A 19,767-nucleotide genomic window follows, 5' to 3' on the forward strand; every position below is an offset into this window, starting at 1 on the left:
TCTTGCGTGTTTTGAGTGAGTTTCTTTCCTGTTTATGCTCGCCAGCCATAATCTCCGTCGTTGTTCGGACAAAAGCTTAGTCTTCTCACATCCATATGGAGTCTAATGACGGGTATAGTGTAAAATCCCGATTTAACTGAACCTCCGGCACGATTTTATCATCCATTGACTCAGCAGGAGATGACCATTTTTACTTTATAGCACGAAACTCATTTCACTTCGTTCAACTCGTATTGCTTCTTCTTATGTTTTGCCCTAAGCAATGGCGCCGGGTCGGCAAATGCCCGTATGTTGTGACGTCATGTGGGAACTATGTATATAGCGAACGACATCGATGTGTTTATTCTAAGCGCGTGCTTGTCTGTCGCTTTAAACGCTCGAGCTCGTGACAGCAGGCTGGATTCTGATTGGCTGTCACTGTTTTAATCGTTCATCAGCTGGATAAAATCATTCTGAAAGTGATTGCCGTTCTCGTAATAGCTGTGGTGTGACTCTTATGACGTTATAACTCTGCTTTTATTCAATATTGAGAACGATTTTTTAGAACTATATCTTTATCATTATCTATATAGTTATCATCATTGGTGTGATCGAGCCTTTAGCTAGTGTTTTAAACGAATTCAAAATCATTTTATAAGTGACAATTGTTTTTATTTGTTTATTTTTAATTATTGTATTTTATTTGTTTCCTTCCCAGATAGCAAACTGACATTGAATCAACGTGGAAACATGACATCGAAACAACGTTGATCTGACATTGTTTTGCTCATCGAATTAACGTTGAACCAACGTCAGATGCGTCATTCTTTCAAAACTAACGGAAAATCAACTTGAAATCAACGTTGTTTCAACGTTATGAAAGCAAACCAATTTTCGATTTTCATTTAGCTTTGAAGAATGCCGCGTCTGACGTTGGTTCAGCGTTAATTCGATGAGCAAAATCAACGTTGTTTCAATGTCATGAGAGACGTCGTTTCCACGTTGATTCAATGTCAGTTTGCTGTCTGGGTTTGGAAGATTTATTTACCAATGTTGTGTTACTGTTTTAAAATGAATTGAAAAATCGTTTCAAAAAATGGCTTTTGTTACAATTGTTTATATTTATTAACTTATTTATTTATTTAGCTCAAGCTGAATGTTTTTCCAATGCAGTGTTAAAGAATAGATCAATATGAGATATATATGATTGCTGGGTTAAGAAATAATAACATTTGCCTCCACAATGTTTATGTTCCCAAAACTGATCTTATCAGGGTTGTAATTGATGCAGACTGCTGCATTTTCGCAATTGCATGTGGAAAGTATTGCATGTCAGGACAGGCCACCCATAAAGATATGATAATTTCATTTATGAATCTAAATGTGTTTTTGTTTTTCAGTGTGATGCAGCTCAGAGGGAAGCCGCACAGATTGACGCTATGCATTATGGGCTTGCCACATCGCATATGTCAGCATTCATATTTTGCAGCAGTTTTTCTTTTTTTAGACACGAATGAACAAAGCAATGTCCTCACATGCACCACTGAACTCATTTAACCTAGTAATTGAGACATTTTTGGCTACTTTACAAATAAAATGACCAACAGAGACGCCTTTAAAAAAAAAAAAAAAAACAGATGCCACACCGATGACCATAATGATGAACAAATGTCCTAATTGGAACAGTTGCTTTAGAGCAATGATGCCAAGTTTTTGGGGCGTTCAGCTGTCTTCTTTGTCTGTCTACTTGCTCTCCTCATACAGCATGAGCCCATTTGTGGTGGCAATAAATTATTAATCAGAAAGACATCGTGTTCACCGAGGTGTCCTGGTGTGACTGGGTTAATCGCCTCTGGAGCGTAAAATAAAGCGGGCCGTCGCAGGTAGGCATGCGCGAAATGATGGCAGACTTCTTGCCCATCTGCATCTAGGTGTGCTCGAATGTGCAGCCGAAACTAAAGCAGACACGCGCATTACGAGCGAACGTTCATGCGTCAAAGCATGTAGATGTCATTTTCTAGTCAACGCACTTTAACACAACCTGAGCAGTTAACATATCCTCTGTATTAAATATTCATGGCACTCTGTATCCCAGGCAAGCAGATGCTTAATGCTGAGTGCTGGTGCTCTCTGATTTCAAGAACCGCTGTGAACAAACTAAATCCTTTGGCAGAGGAGAAACGCCCAGAATCCCATCCATCCAAACAACTGAAGATGTGAACAGCTGAGACCTAGACAGACTGATACGGCATGATCCGGATGACTCCTGTAGATCACAATGGGCACGTTTGTTTGTTGCAAATCACAGTACTCAATTGTTATTATAGATGGATAGAACTATAGCCTAATGAAATAAAGTGGCTGAATCTCAGGGTCATGTTTGCACACAAAAAACAATAAAGGTACAAAAAAATGCTATAAATTCCACAAAAGCACCTTTTTATGAGGATACATATCGTTTGTACGTGTAATATTGAAAATAAAGATGTCACATAATTATGATCATAAAACATAATTATTTTGATAACTAAGCCCATTTTCTCCAACCATTCTTATTACTGTAGTGTTTCCGGATGATTTGCTTTCCAGTTTGCTTGTAAATGTAATTATTTGCTTTGATGATTCTCATTGGATTCTCATTACTGTAGTCTAGTCAATCTTTTTTAAAATATTAAATTCAGCCTCAATTAAAGGCAGTCAACAGATACTAATATTAATATAAAATGCTCATGTTGTAAATATCATACATTATACATATGATCATACATATAATACTTGTAGTATGATCATATATATATATATATATATATATATATATATTATGGCAGTCAAACGATTAATCGCATTCAAAATAAGTTTACACATAATAGATAATGTGGATGCACTGTGTATAATTATTTTGTGTGTGTATATATATATATATATATATATATATATATACAAACATACATGTATCTTTAAGAAAAAAAGATTATTTATATGTAAAATATTTATATGTAATATAAATCTATATACAGTATATACATGAAAATATTTCTTAAATATATACAAGCATGTATATATATATATATATATATATATATATAAATTATACACAGTGCACCCACATATATTATGTAAACACAAACTTTTATTTTGGATGCGATTAATCGTTTGACAGCCCTATATATATATATATATATATATATATATACACTGAACAAAATTATAAATGCAACACTTTTGTTTTTCATGAGCTGAACTCAAAGATCTAAAACTTTTTTATGTACACAAAAGGCCTATTTTTCTTAAATATTGTTGACAAATCTGTCTAAATCAGTGTTAGTGAGCACTTCTCCTTTGCCGAGATAATCCATCCACCTCACTGTTGTGGAATATCAAGATACTGATGAGACAGCATGATCATTGCACAGGTGTGCCTTAGGCAGCCCACAATAAAAGGCCACTCTAAAATGTGATTGATTGTTCTCGATTCACTACTTCTTCTGAAGGCTAAGGCTGCCTTTGATAATCTAGGCTATAGTTTGTCATATTCATTCCCTATGACTCTGTAAAATGTTCTTTTTTAGATTTCTGGGACATGCATACAGTATGGCTGTACAGTATTAGTTATCACTACCTCAAAAAAAGCCAGGAACACTATTGTTTCTGGCCTGTCATTCCTTTTTAATACCTTAAGTGAAAAAGCAAATAGGATTTGAAGCCCTGCAAACGTGACTGCTCTCAGGGACATTGCTTTGTCACTTTACATTAGACACACTCAAATGGATTTCCTCTGACTATAACTGTGTCCCTCTGTAGTTTGTGTACCACCATTTGGCATTTGCAATATATTATTTTTATTTATGAATCTATTAACATTATTCCTAGCATGAAGAAAATAGCTGATAGTGTGATTACCGGACATTTATTTTCCTGAAATACTTACCATTTCTTAAGATGAACTTACCTGTGCACAGAAAACTAAGAACCTCAAACTGACTTGTATCTGAAATTATTTAAAGAGATAGTGCCTTTAAAGCTACACTGTGTGATTTTTACCCCCATCTAGCGGTGAAAAGGTATATGACCATTTAGTGAATATTAGTTTCTGTTCCTCTCAATTCTGATTTCGTTTTAACTCCTACGGTGGCCAATGTAGTCCAAGATTAACATGGCTTCCAGTTCGACCTCGTCCATGAGTTAATGTTCGTTTTCTCACACAAACCGCTCGTTTCGTGTCTTAGGCCATCAATGTGTACTTACATTTACGAGTCATTAAATCATGTTTAATTTTGACTTCTCTGTGCATGCTTTTTGAGGTGGACCCCCTTAGCCTCCATATGACTGACAGACAAGAACGGTTTGACTGAAAAATGTCAAAATTGAAAATCCTGTGGAAACAAAGACACCTACATCTTGGATGCCCTTGAGGTAAGATAAAACATATTGTATAAAACACGTTTTTAAGGACAGATATCTTGCTATGAAGTATACAGTAATATTGCTTTTTGGCCAGCTTTATATTTCTAATCAGCCTTTCTGGAAGCTTCCAGGCGTTACCCCATCAATCAAATGTCTGGATGCTTTTAGACTCTTTCCTTTAAATGCGATCTCAGGTACTGCTGGGGACATTCGCCCTTATTAAAGATGGCCTGTATTGATCTGTGATAGCCACCCCAGGTTGTCTCTCAGATGGTCCTCTTTATATCCAGAAATTGCTGGATATTGATTGCAGAATGAGAAACTGAGGAGATGTTGATAATCTTATCCTCTGCGGAAAAACCAGAGAAACACCCGGGACTAAAGGTCTCCTTGTTTCCCTTCAAATATGGCTTTTCACAGTCCAATTCAAATGTTGGCTTATGTACTAACAATTGCCTCTATAGCGCCGAGGTGTATATGCTGATGAAAAAATGAGCTGCTGATGATATCTTACCTGGTGTTCAGACCAAGATTTGTGCACGACGACACATATCTGTGTCTACAGGGAATCGTTTGAGACGTACAGAGGCCTGAACACCTCATGAGAAATGAGGAAACCTTATCTTACTCCACAGTGGAAAGACAAAGTAGAGGTTAAGCAAAAACATGCATGGGATAAGAAAGTGTGAAAACAATGTAGATACACAATATTTCTACTGTATCTATTTATCTGTTCTATAATAATTATTTCTTTAATACCTTCATAATCATTTTATTAATGTAACATGATAAAAGGTCTATTAACACATAGATTATTGAAATGTATAATGTTATATATATATATATATATATATATATATGTATATATATGTATATATATATATATATGTGTGTGTTTTAATCAATACTATTAAAATTGTGTTAATGTAATATAATACATACATATTTAAGTTGAACATATAACATGATTAGTATGACATTTAACATAATACATTTTTGTATTTATATTATGAATTCAAATATAAAACATATGTTATCATATAATTATTGTTACATAAAGTATTTCAATAATAATAATATGAACAATAGTAATAACATGCATGTTAAGCATTATCATGTAATATGTGCTATTGTTAATCAAAGTTGTATATCAAAAAGTGTATCATATAATCATCATCACCATAATCATTGTGTTTAATAAATATTAACAAGTTATACATTATTATACATTATTATTATATTATATTTGCTATGTTACATAAATATTTCAATAATAATAATAATAATTATAAGCATGTTAGGCATTTAAAAAAATAATAAAGTATTTCCTGATTTTTTTTAAATCGTAGGTAGGGAACTATCTTCCTACCTACCTACCTCTCTCTCTCTCTCTCTCTCTAATATATATATATATATATATATATATATATATATATATATCTATCTATCTATCTATCGGTAGGTAGGTAGGTAGGTAGGTAGGTAGCCAGGTATCTAGGTAGATAGGTATCTGTCTATCTTCCTACCTTTTTATCTATATATGGTGTGCTTTGTCATGTCAAGTATGTGTGAACAGTAGCAGTGAGGTGGAGTCATGTAAGGGGTGGAGTGTGAAGGTACATCCTCCTCCTCCTCCTCCTCTTGCATCTGAAGGGGCAGATAATATTCTTCAAAGCCCAGAGACAGACTCTCTGAGTTCCACAGCAAGTGCAGAGCAGCTCACAGTCCGATAAAACACGCTGGACAAACAGCATTTCTTCAGCAACCCTCTTCATCGGGGCGCGAGCCTGCAGAAACCCTCGACATGTGACCGCTCCCGGCCATCGTTATGTACTTTCATTTTTATCTTTCTTTTTTTATTTGATTTTCTTCGTCATTAAGGCTCAAAACAGGACTGGTAATCAAGCGCTGCGCACTCGTCGTCCTGTGGATTTGCCAGGAATAATTCATCCTCATTTTCCAATTCTTTCTTGTTTCTCGTAACGAATCTTACAAGCTAAGTAAGGACAGACGGGAAAGGAGCAAGTGAATTAACAAGTGGATGAAAACATCGTACTGACCTCCAGCTATAGGCTAACTAGACGAGAAGACCTTTGGTTTAAACAACAGCAGCCTGTATTATTCGCCATTGGAGAAGCATTGAAACGGATTTTACCGCGTTGGGAATCGAGTCTGTTCATCTCCACCACTGGGAAACGGTAAATATCGCTTGTTTTGTTGCTGTGTTGGAATTTTTATTTTAGAGGACTCTGGGATCGAGTGGACAGACTCTGCTGGTCGAGTCTGAACAGTGAAAGTTTTTTAGCAGTACAAATCAGGGTCTCACATCATTCATTTCAATAGGGAAGACGTTGAGATGCAGCAAGGAGGCACAATAATAATAATAATATCTAGTAAATATAATATAATAAAAGTTTATTTTTAATTTTTTTTATTATTAAGTTCAAAACAATCAGCCTATTGAAAAATAGTTCTTAAAGAAGTCGAAAAGCAGATTAATAATAGATATAAAAATAGACAAAGAATAGTGTTAAATAAATAATAAATGTATTTGATCAAATGTATTTATGTCAAATGTATTTAATCAAACAGTACAAATTAGAGGATGTGGACTGTAAAAAATAAATAAATAAAATAAATAAGTGCGTAAATCGACCTCTTTTACATTTCGGGGTTTTTCAGAAGCGGAAGTCATCATAGTTGGGTAAACTTCTATAGTGGTGATGAGACTACATTGAATATGTATATATTTTTGTGTGTTCCCAACACTCCACAATAGTGTTTTGACAACTTTCACAAAAGGGAAAAATATAGAGACTGATAACAGAAGTCAAAAGAGAGAAAGATGTTGTTTTTACCGTCACTCCTACAGCCGCTGTAGAAACATTTTAACTAGTTTCTTGAAATCTGATGCAAAGGTAATATATAATGTTACACAGTATAGTGTTGCAAATGTGCATGCCTTTACAAAAAAAAGAAAGAAAAATAATATAAAAAAACTTTGCAGGTGTGGATGACTGTTAAAACGCGTCATCACAGTCTGCGAAAAGGGTCCATTAACGTATCTATATTTTTCCTATATGCAGTTTGTATATTGTTGTAATCTACTTCTATTTTTGATACCTTGGCATTAATAAAAAAATCAAAATAAATAAATAAATAAAAAATAATGTATCTATAAGTCTGTGTTCGGCTGGTCGCGTCTCGCGGTTGCACGGTGAATTGGTTCAATCGATGTAGTCCACTCTGTGCTCGACTGGTCGGGTCTGGAGCCTGAACAGTGAAAGTGTGTGTGTGTGCGGATTGATTCGTGTAGATGGAGAGAGAAGAGGGGTAGAAGGGCGAGATTTCTTCTCCTCCTTTGCGCACGGATGCGTCTATAAGCTTGAAATCAAGATATGTTAATAGCTGCGATGTGACGCCGATCTATCCCCACCGAGGTAAGACATCGTGTAAAAGTGCTTTTGAGGCAGTTGGACTGGATTGTATGTAATATTTTTAGGCTCGGCTGTGTGTGTGCTGCATAGAGACTGACGCTCCAAATGCAAACCAAATGCAAACAGGTGTAACAGCCCCATCTTCACCGCAAACGAGCGGCGACGCGACAACCCAAGACGTTTAATTTAATCGAACAAGCTTCGTGGGTCTTTTAGTTTTCCGCGTCGCGTCAAACGCGTCACGTCGTAAGATGGGCTTTAACGCTTTTACGTTAGCACTACCTAAAAAGCATAAAGCCGTTTCAGATTCGATTATTAAAATAAGATTCGAATCAACGTCGCGTTTGTCCCGTTTCCCCTTCCTCTAATGACCCAAATAGCGAGCTCAGTGTTGGTACAGTTGTGATGATTCCAATCGTTTATGTTTATTTTAGGAGGTTTAGGTGAAGGTCTCGGGCGATCGATTAATTAATCTGTCAAGTTGGTTATATTTCGATGTCAGTGACCTAACTTTTGAATTTATGTGCCGAAAAGCGATAAAGGTAACTCGTTTCCGGTATAACATCATTATTATCTCTCGTTATTATCATCACCCGGGTTATTATGCCGCTTATTACCATCCTAAAGGACATTATTGGGTCGTTTTAGATGGGTTACCAACAGATCAATAATGTCAAGTCTAAACAAAAGGTTAAAATCTGTAATGTCAAACATGGTGCAGTCAAATTTAATTTCCGCGTTGAATTTGCTTTCAGATTTTGGTTTCTTTTTTTTAACCCTTTCTAGCGCCTTTTCATACTTTTGATTGAGGATTGTGTTTTAATACACTGTCTCGTTTTGCGTGTTTTCACCTCAGGTTAGGCTTTGATCGCTTGCTGGGCGATGTAAATAAATAATATTGTTGTGTCTGACGTTTTCGTAAAGAAATGTTGATGAAAGGGGTTTGCATTTGAGTTTAAATCAAATTGTGACTTTCCCATGGTTTTGTGATTTTGTTTTAGTCTCTTTATCCTCATATAGACATAACAAAGTAACCTCAGTGTGTGGCTCTAATGAACCAAGAGGATTTTTTTCCCACTTATTGGCTTGTTTGGCTTTTTAGCATGTTCATCACGTCTGCCTCTCCATGGAGACGTTTTTAAACCTTTCAGCTGTGTGAGGGGTTTTTTCCCTTCTTGTCAAGGGACACCAAGACCTCCATGCGCACGCCAGACATTTGGTTTCCACATTATCCTTCAGTATTTTACTATTTCTTCTTATGCTCCTCTGCGAACATGCAGTCGGTTTTAACTGAACACATGGTTGACTCCAAAATAAGGCAGTGGTGAAATTGTGTACTGGTTTTGGAAGAAAAAAGCCTCCAAATGTATAGACACAACATTATATGACATTACAATGATTTTAATCAAAAGAATCATGAATCTGTTGTAACCAAACACTTGAATTCCAACCGTGTTTATCCACATTTAATATAGATATCGACTATTGTTGTTTTAGATACAATTACAATAATTAAATGTCGTTGCAAACCTTGGTTTTAAAAAAGCTCTGCTTTTTGACACACTAATATCGAAATCATTAGGCCTAGATTTCAACAATCAAAACATGTCATGTTATTACTCATTATTAGGATATTCATTATTCATGTCTTTGGTAACATGATGTTTTAAGGTGATGTAGTTACTTACAGTAATACCACCAGCAAATTATTCATGATTACAAGTCTATCCCTAAACCTAACCATAACTATATACGTGTAGTTTATTAATATTATACTCAATGCTTAATTGAGTTCAATATTACTGTCACTTTAAAATAGTGTTCCTGTTATATTTATGCTGTTGTTTTGCTTTAATCATTGCTTTAAAATGTTATGCATTTGAGAAAGTGTTTGCATAAAGTTGTGCAATTTATGCAATCAATACAAGTTATTCCATTGAGGGGAAGTCGAGAATTGTTTGAACAAAATTTCAAATATCTTTTCAAATTGTATATTCCCATCTGACCCAAAACTTAACGTTATAAACTGTACATCTAGTTTTTAGTCGTTGTTCCACCCAGATTTAAAACCAAAAACTCCCACGTAACTTTCTCCGTGTTGAGTCGGTTGGTCGTTTAGTCACTGAATGTCTCATATGGACGAGGTTTAAAGTGAGTTGTTCTGGAATAAGGCCACATCTCTGCCTTGCCGTGTAGTTGAGTCTATTTTCTGCAACCCCCTCATTCCTTCCCAAGGGAAAATCCAGTGAGTAAAGGGGGATAAAATTAGAGGACAGGTATAAGTTTCCTTCCTGCCCCCTTTTTTAAGTACTCTTACAACACAACATGTCTGTTTCTTCTGTATGTTTTAGTTTCATATTCTTTCTGCCATTTCATTTCTACATTGAACCCTATTGAAAGTCTGTGGTTGGAGGCTAATTTGCCCCAATTCTTTTCTTTTTTTCTCTTCAGGTGGCCTTAATTTAATTGTGATTGCAGGTATTGCAATACCCCTTTGGGCTGATCGTCTTGCAGAAGATGTTCTGGTCTGTTGTACTGTTGCACTTGTCAAGTGTTATTGATTCACTTTGCCCCTGAGAAGAACTCTCTTGGCTCTGTAATTGCATGTTCATTTATGCCTTAATTTGTTTGAGCTAACCAGTCCACGGAGATATTTATTCCTGATGCACCTTGTAAAAACGTCCTTTTATGGTGCAACCCTTCTGGAGAGGAGTGCTGAGAAAATGTTTGTAGAGGATGACAATATTGATTTATTTCCTGCACATGTGACTTTGAGTTATAAAAATAGACACAAAAAAGTATGAGCCGACCCCCCGAACAGGTGCTTGAAAGTTTATTGTAGATGATTGCAGGGTTGAGTCTGTAAAGTACCTATTTGGGCTTTGCGCAAATAAAGCCTTAAACTTGGATTACGCCATACCGGTGCGGACCACGAGGCGGGGCTGAGCGGAAAAGGTGCGCCCTCGGGAAAATTCCCAGTGTGGAGTTATGCACCGGACCCCTCATAACTCCTGTGCTTTCGTAATCGGACACGTAATCTTGTAGGGCGATTGGATTTGAGATGACGCTAGAGCTACACTACCACAAACATGTCTTTTTCTCGCACGCATGCAGATCTCTTGTTTATTTTCCAGTAAGCTGCTTCAGTCTTTGGAGGCACTGTCTGCTGCAGTGTGCAATAGTTCACACTTCAATTGCAGCCTAACCTAGATTTCTGTAGCACTGCTTGTAAATAACCCTGGGGCTCTGTTCTGAGGGAGGGGGCTTTAAAGGCAGCGGGAAACGACTCTAATGCAAGGCTGCGTACTATCGGCACTGTGATAAGACTTGCATCATCAGCAGAGGTGTGGAGCTGAGAAGAAGAAAGCTGAGAAATATCCATGCTACCGCCTGGCACCCAGCAAATAGATTTCCCTTCCAATACTGTGGACCTCCATAATATGCAATAACATGCAGTCCTGCCGAGGAGACGTGCGTTCGCTTAATGAGTTAATGTTCTGCCACATTGCTTTGCCCATGTGGCCCAAGCTTAGTTTGCAGTCTCCGTAACGTCAGAATTGACCAGCTCTTTCACTGAGGTTTAAAGTCGACAGGAAATTAACCTGACTGTGTATTCTTAATACACGTTCTTTGTCAACGATTTAGCGGTGCACGTTAATATCTTTCAGCTGCTTTCAGTAAACCCATGTTTTCCAGAGTCCCCATTTCAATAATTTGTCTTATCAATTTTTATTTTTACGTTAAATATCAATGATCAGTAGGTTGTTTTTACATTGATTTAAATACTTATCAAAACGATCAATAATGTAATTTAAGTTGAAAATGACTTAAACATTCAAGTTGATTGTACTTAATGCAGTTCTGTCATCTACTCGCACTGTAAAAATGAATATGCTTTTTCTAATCAAGAAAATTGTGGCTACAGATTACAAGCAATATCATTAATAAAAATGAACAAATTAGAATTGAGTAAATTATTCCTTAAAATTAACCATTTAAAATGAGTAAAATTTACACCAAAAAACTAAACAAAAATATCTGAATAACAGACAGACATCAAAGATTAATTAAGAACTCTTTATTGTCAACATTGAAGACACCTGATGTTAACAAGCAGAATCACTAAAGGAGAAAACCGTAATTTTAAAACAAACCTAAACAAACACCGATCACCATAATGGTGACTTAAGTGTACTTTTTTTTAAGGTTTACTTATTTTAAATGGATAACTTTTAAGGAATTAATTTGATTAATTAGCCTATTACTCAATTCTAATGTGTTAAATTGAATTAATAATATTGCTAATCTGTTGCCACAATTTCTTTGATTAGATGAAGCGCTTTCATTTTACAGTGCACTATAATTTCATTGATCGAAACATGCATTTTTCTTCTGCTGAATGCAAAGATAGTTTGAAGAACAACATTAAACCCCATTGACTGTCATTGTATCAAAAAACAACAACTCTGAAACTTTTTTTTGAATCTCCTCCTTTTCTGTTCCATAAATGAAGTGTACATTTTATAATTGATTCATACAGGTTTACCGTAGATAGTGTGCATTATAAATACAAGTCATTTTATTTCACAAAAATCGTTGTAATGAAGTTATTTTTTGCTGGAAATAAGGTTGTTAATAAACCTTATTTCTGTGTTTCTTTCTTTCAAATAGGGCCATTGCTCAGATGGTTTTTGAGTCTACAAGCTCTACATATAATGTTATCCTGCAGAACTGTAATGGCAGGGTTCAGCTGTATAATTTGTATCGGCAAAACCAATATTAGCAACAACAGCTTAACACTTAGTTTTTAAGAGAGAGAGAGAGAGATGGGAGAGAGTGGAAAAAACAAAAATAGTACAGTGTAGGGAAATAAAAAAAAACTTGTTTGATGTAGCTGTAATCGGGTCAAGACTTTCTGTAGTGTCAGAGGCCTTTAGACTAAAGCTGCACTTTGACATTTCGGCAGAAAACAGCTCTGAGTACATCGCGCGACCTTCTCCTCCGCGTACCTTGAACACAAAGCAGCGATTTAAAAAATAGCAGCTTTTCATCGGCGGTCGACATGCCGAGTTCTTGTGGTGGCAAACGCAACAGTGTTTTTCTTTTTGGATTTCTATGGGCTCAATGGAGACGTCCTGGCCTGTGGTCTCAGCAGAGGGAAAACGGGAAGGAAGATCTGTCTTACAGGGAAGACGGCGTGATTCACTAGCTCAGCATGCTGTAGAAACACAAGTTTAATGTAGCATAGGATGTTAACGTGATGGCCTGGAGACTGAGACATGTTGTCAGCTGTGGATGGGAGAAACTGGGCAGATAAAGGCCAACTCACACAGACGCGCTTAAATTACCTGCTTACAAATGCAATAATATTGATTTTTAAAGATGTTGTTTACATATTACCATGTCTGATGTTGTGTCTGGCTGATCGATAACAGTTGGGGGTTGCGTCTAAGGATTTGAGAGGAAAATGAAACATTGGACCTGTTTAATGTTTGCATGCACCAATTTGTGACCAGCAGCCTTTTGGATGAAGGGAGGCTCTCGGTTTACCCCTACTGAGCCGCTGCTTTGAGGTGATCTTTGACTCCTACACAAATTGCCTGCTGTTTACCGAAGTGCGACTGGGTCTATCGTGATCTTCGCGAGAATGCTATAGGAGGGTAATTGTGGAGTTGTCTTGAGTGAGCTTCGAACTGCTACTACCTTCAGAACCAAACCTAGACTGGAGGAAACACTCACAGTTTGTTAACCGATTAGGCCAGTAAACCGTAAAGGGTGAGGCTGGTTGTGGACTAGAGTGCCAGTTGTACTCAGGCCAGCTACACATTCACAAAAGTGGGAGTCACGTGAACGCCTTGGGCCTTGAAACGTCTACTTAAAGTTAGTGATTTACAATGTGCTGTTTAAACAATGATATATTAACCATTTATGATTCGGCCAGATCTTTTTTTTTTTCCATTCTCTGCTGCTTATTGCATTTAAAAGCTAATTCAAGCTGAAAGCTAAATCTAGGCCTTAGTTTAAAGGAGCTATATGCAATAAATTTATTTCAATGAATCATACATTTTCCCTGATACGTCACTAGACATTAAGAAATCATGTTCATTTCAAATACTACTATCAGTGACAACAGTAGTCCGGCCAGGATATTGTCATTTAAAAAGTGAAGTCGCAGCCCTTGACTGATGTTGATGTTGTCAAGTTGTGTTTTGATCTGATGCGTCACCCTCCACCGATCTACCAATCACGGAGTCAGTAGTGTTGAGGCATTCGGGTTGCCAGCTCTTCTCTAGTTACCACAGCTGCAGATACAAACGTGTCGGAATCAGAAAAAAATTCTAACGTTGCGAAACCCCCAAAAACTCGGTATGAATCCTAAATACTTTGTTACAAGTTTGTTTCAAAGTTCTGTTAAATAATTAACAGAAAAAAAACTTGCTATGTAGGACTCATCACTTGCCATTGGAAGCTTCTTGTCGCAGCCTACGTTCCTGCTAGATCCTGAAGCATATCTGGCAACCTCGAGTCATGGTGGAAGGCGGGGATACACCCTAATTTGAAAGTGATTGCAGTATCCGGTTTTGGCCACAATCTTGCATACAGCTCCTTTAACTACTTGGTTGTGGTGATCTTGGTCATGTGACCCCATCAACAACTCTTTCTTTCCTACGAAGAACCAGGATTTCTATGTTCTTGGAAAATGTTTTAAAAGTTTGCTTTCTAGACCATGAAAAACTCCATGGACATTTTTAGTGTGTGTGTGTGTGTATGTTAAGCTTTCATTGCTCATTAACGTCACCGTGAAGATGTGCCCGACTTTTTTCTGAGTGAAATGGATTGAGAAGGAGAACTAACAAAGTAAATGGGGTCGATTGTGAAAAATTGAGTGTGTGGGATTGATGTATTCTAGTTTACATTGTAATGTCATTCACAGCACCTACGATTCATGTGTGCGAGACATTTTTGACACTCTGAAATGGTTTAACAGGTAGAAATTGTGAGAAAGTATTTTTTTTTTAAAAAAAAACCCATAGCCAGTATTTCACAAATGAAAGTAAGAGTCATGGGTCCTTCAAGTATTGTTTTGGACAATGTGTTGCCCTGGAGTCAAAAGGTTTGAGAACGACAGTAATAAAGTGGAAACTCTTAGCCAACAGTTTTCAGTGGGTTGTCTTTATGGCGTGCAGAAATAGCAGTCTTAACACTCTTAGCTGGACCTACTCTATAGTCTTTCGCTTGTTATCGATCACTGTTTTAACATTCATACGTCCTTAGTGTAGGTCATTTGCTCTTTCTTCTCGTGTTTAGAGACGATCTTCTCATTTACCTTCCTTTTTGTAATAAATGAATAAATCTTCTGTAAATGTGAAATCAGACAAACGCTTTTGTTATCTTTGCAGACTCTCTGTCTTCTGCTACCCCACTTCCACCGCCAATTGAAATCACTGCCGGCAATAAAGCAGGGGGTCTGATTAGAGTTTAAAATTCAGGGCATGTGCCAGGCCACGCTCTGCCCACTCCATGTGAATCTTAAATCCGTCAATTTAATTTTCCTTGAATGGCACTGGTGTGGAGGAGGGGGTGTCAATTTGTGGAATATCACTTTAAGGAATCGGACCAAGTGCCTAGTGGATTTCTCTGTAAATCCACCTTCCCACAAATGTCAGAAACAAAGCTCCTTCTGTTCTTTTGAAAAACATGCAGCATGCACCAATAATTCTTTCCCTTTTTCCACAACAAGACAAGTATTGCTAATTATTAAACCTAACCCAAAGTATTCAACTCTGGGGTTGGGTCTAGTGCAGAAGCTAGCCTGTAATATGTGCCGACACAAGTCATTAGTTAGGCCACATCTTACCCAGCAGTCCTTAAATCATTAAACGACTTGGACGGCAAACATCACACTGGCTAGAGCGTGCTTTTCACACTGGCTTTGGTGTCAAGATCTTGGCCTCTGATAATGTATACTTTAAAGAGACTATAGAGGTAGTGGAAATGGGCCAGTCCAGGTGTGTTTGACGCTGACAAACAATGCAACCTTCCAGCTGGTTCATAACTTGCAGTGATGACCAAGTAAATACAGCAGAACCGCTGTGGAACTGGAGGAACGTGTGAGTGTTATTTCTTACAAGTCAACACCACCACTGCCTGTCTTCACACTGCCTGGTGTCTGTGGAGACAAAGATGGACATTGTCCTTATTATTTGAGACCACCAGGCTCTTGAGATATTTCACATTGATGGATGTAAGTGCTCCCTCACATACTATAAAACCCACAATTTTGAATCCCAGTAGCTTCCTTTTTGTACGTGTAGAGAAGAGGACCTGGTATTGCCAAGGGTTTATTCGCATTGTTCAGCTTTTCAAATGTGTGTGGGAAGGTTGTTACCTTGGCAAGGTAAGGCTGCTTCAGGAATGCTTGTCTGTGAGGAGAAATGCAGTATTGCTTTGAGAGTATTAGGCCTATCTCATTTATGAATGAAGGTGGGTGGTTGGAAAGAGGTAGGAAAGAAGGATGTGACCGAAATAATGATTTTCTGTTGCTCCATATGACAAATATATGGATTTTTCTCATGCACTTATTTCTTTATTTAGTCAAAGCATCTAGCCTAATTTCCAAACCTCAGTCATTGTTGAATATTTTCCACCAACACACCACTTATTTTGACAGTAGTTAAGTCTTTTAAATTTGTCCTTTGGTTATAGTTCTCAACTTTTTTTCTTTCCTTCTGCTGGCCCGGCCAGGCCATCAAATCTCAGGTCATCAATTTTCACCAATTTTAATCCCCACTAGTTAATTTTAAATGGTTCTGCATTGTGACCAAATAGGCTATTCCCTATTTCTCTTAATACTTTTGTTGGAAAACAATGGCACGTGGTGCAAAGCTTTAGCCTACTTGTTTATAACTATTTCAACTAATTCTAACTGAATCACATGTCATTCACACAAATATGACAAGTCTTGTGTTAGTCTGCTAACACTGGCTTGGTGACATTTAAATTGGCATAATTTAACAATGCATTGGTAAAATGGCCGTTAGCGTCTAGATTTTTAATGAATATTTGAATACTTGATTATTTTGTCTAACAGTGAAACGGATCTTAGGTCTGTGATCTGTAATGACCTCATGGTTTGGCACGCATGTTAATTGCATGTTAACCATCATAGAGTGAAAGTTTATCATTTGCATGTGTTTTTGTCTTACCAATTTACACATTCAAGCAATTTTAAACCATCTTCTCGCAGAAGAGAACTCAATTCAGTACTTGCGCGTTGGTGCGTGTGTGTTTCCGATTTCACAAACTTCTAATTAATTCCTCTTTGGTGTCTCCTTGCGCTTAAATATACACGTACACATTTAAAAAAAAAATTAATTAACCATCTCTGCAAGTATTCTCATACACTCAGTCAGTTATGTCTTAAGTGAATGTAAACAGTTGAGGATGTGTATCGTTACAATGGATCTGTGCGTTAAACAACAGTAGCCTATAACCTGCTGCTCACAGTCATTAATGTTAATCAAACAACAAAACACAGCTTTTACAAAGATTAATCTATATTTAATACAGTGAAAACTAATTTTACTTTTCTTTACCTGAATCTTATGGTTAAACATTGCCGGTCCTAGTCAACAGAACATTATTAAATTGTGATGTTAAATTTCAAGTGTAAATTTTATTAAAAACAAAATCAATATCACATCAAATTGATAAGATTTGTAAGGCAAATCGTTTATAAACCTACGCCAACAGCAGAATACATCAATATGTTTCTTTATGCAAATTGTTGATTGCGAGTTTTTATGTCCATGTTATTGCTCATGAAATTACAGTGGCTGTATCATTTCTATCATAGAAAAATGACCAAATATTAAAGATTAAGTGAATATTTTAATTAAATGTTTGGCAAATATTAAACAAGGATTTGAGCTGTAAAGAGTGATAACACTCACCGGGCTGTTGGTGCCTTCTGCAGGAATTTGTTATAATATGCAATGTACAAAAGTCAATTTTTATGTATTTTAAGTCTCGCTCAATAAAACCATATGATTGCTTGCTTTTAATACTTTATTTGAACCAATTGTCTCATTATTTGAAGCCATTTTAAAGGCTATTGTTCACTTCAGTTCACATTTTTATTTTGTAATAAAAATAGACCTATTACTTAATTACCAAAATAATTGCTTGATTACTCGGTTACCAAAATAATTGTTAGTGACGGCCCTACAATGAATGAATAAATGAGCCTGAAAGCAGTTTGAGCTGATTTCATTCCAGAAATTTGTGGAAAAGTGTGAGTGATTTTAATACACTGGCACCCTTCTGCCATCAATGCAGTGAAGAAAAGTCATTTGGTACAGTGGATTAGTTATTTTATGCAAATGTTTCATCTGAAACTACAGCTCTCTGTAAGCGTATGACAAGAAGAATAGGATCACTGGGGGTTCTCATCCAAATAGAGTCTCTCACTGTGATTATTTTTGCGTCTTCTTTGGCTTCTCTGTTTTTGTAATATTTCAGTATATTTGATTTATGTGGCTTATATTTGAGAGCAAGCAAAAATCTATGAGATCTTCGACTGCTGTACCGTTTTCTCAAGTATCACAGATATATAGGAAGATCTCTCGGCACAGTCTTATCAGTGATTTGCCCTGTTTTGTGTCCTTATCCGCAGGGTACAGTTCCAGCCTTTCTGGTTTCATAACAAACAGAAGATATCCTCGAGAGTTATTGTCTAACACAAACCCACGTGTATCTCAGCATCTATGCTAAATACGCAGTTGGGTTGTTGATGTCTACTGTGAGGTGTTTATTGACACAGACCATTGATCTAAGACACTTTGTGTTTAACAAGTCAGTGGTTATGTCTCTCAGGCCATCTGTTGCCCTTCTGTTTTGGGTTAAGGGGACTACTTACCACTTTTGCCGCGTCCAGTCGGTTTACTCTTTGGAAAAACAGTGGCCTTGATCAGTCCTTACCATCAAAGTTGCAGCAAGTAAAAAAAAAAAGGTTCCTTGCAGTTTGCTGTGCTGTCGTTTGTTCTGAACAAACATTGATCTTCTTTGAAGAGCTCTCCTTTGGTTGCCTCTTGCATATGCTAGAAAAACAAGCACGCTCCTGTTGTGTGTATAAGCAGGCCCTTGTTCGGTGGCTTTATAGGCTCAAAGAACAGAAATGCTGATTGTAATAGGCGCCGAATGCCATCGGTGGCCCCTTGCGAGTTGTCCTTCATTTTCACACATTAGTAAAGTCCAGCACCCCCTCCTCCTGTCTGACATCCCGTCATCCCTCCTGCCGTCCATATCCGTGTGCTGAATGTGACAGTCCCAGCTTTCCACTGCTTCAGCTCATCACCTTGAGACTTTGCAGCTCATTCACAGATATTGTAGATTCTCTCCCTCCCTTTGCTGCCATGTGGCGTTAATGCCGGTGTGTGTGTGAAGCAGGGCCATCTGGCCATCTTACGGTTTCAGACATGATATTCTGAATCATGAATGATATTTTAAATGCTGATACATTCATAGGGCAGGATATGTGTGTGTTTTGGTTTTTTTTTTTTTTCTGCCAGAAATAAGAGCCGCATCATTCAGTTTCTTATGTCCTTGAACTGGATTTTTTTGCTGTATCTAATTTAATTTCCTTTTTTTGGTCAGTTTAGCATTTCACCATTTCCGATTCATTAGGACAGGTGATTTGGTTCTCCACCTTGTGGTTCATCATTTACAGAGCAGATGTATCCATTTTCTGGTGCTCTTTTGATTTGACCATGTAGAAACTATTTCTTTACAGCTTAAGATTTTAGCAACAAAAACATTTCATCTGGGTGGCCAAAGATAATATGCCATGCGTTATATTTGCTGCTTAAATTTTAACCAAATGATTTCAGCTCTTGCTGACGGTTTACTTGTCTTTAATGATATTTGAAATGTATATTAGTTAGGCTAG

General features: G+C 37.0%; 1 protein-coding gene across 3 annotated transcripts in view; it reads left to right on the plus strand.

Moving 5' to 3' along the window:
• Positions 1–4,284: 4,284 nt before the first annotated feature.
• Positions 4,285–19,767, plus strand: part of dag1 (dystroglycan 1) — a 46,565-nt gene continuing 31,082 nt past the window's right edge. The window contains exon 1 of one of the 3 annotated variants that reach the window (XM_089117936.1): positions 4,285–4,392. The gene's annotated coding sequence lies outside the window, so the exon portion shown is untranslated. Of the gene's footprint in view, positions 4,393–6,062; positions 6,582–7,584; positions 7,824–19,767 lie in introns of those variants that run through there. The other 2 variants (XM_039668608.2, XM_039668606.2) reach the window with 2 other exon arrangements.

The sequence above is a fragment of the Pimephales promelas genome, chromosome 2 (assembly GCF_988280905.1).
Source record: "Pimephales promelas chromosome 2, fPimPro1.hap1.1, whole genome shotgun sequence".
Classification (NCBI taxonomy): domain Eukaryota; kingdom Metazoa; phylum Chordata; class Actinopteri; order Cypriniformes; family Leuciscidae; genus Pimephales; species Pimephales promelas.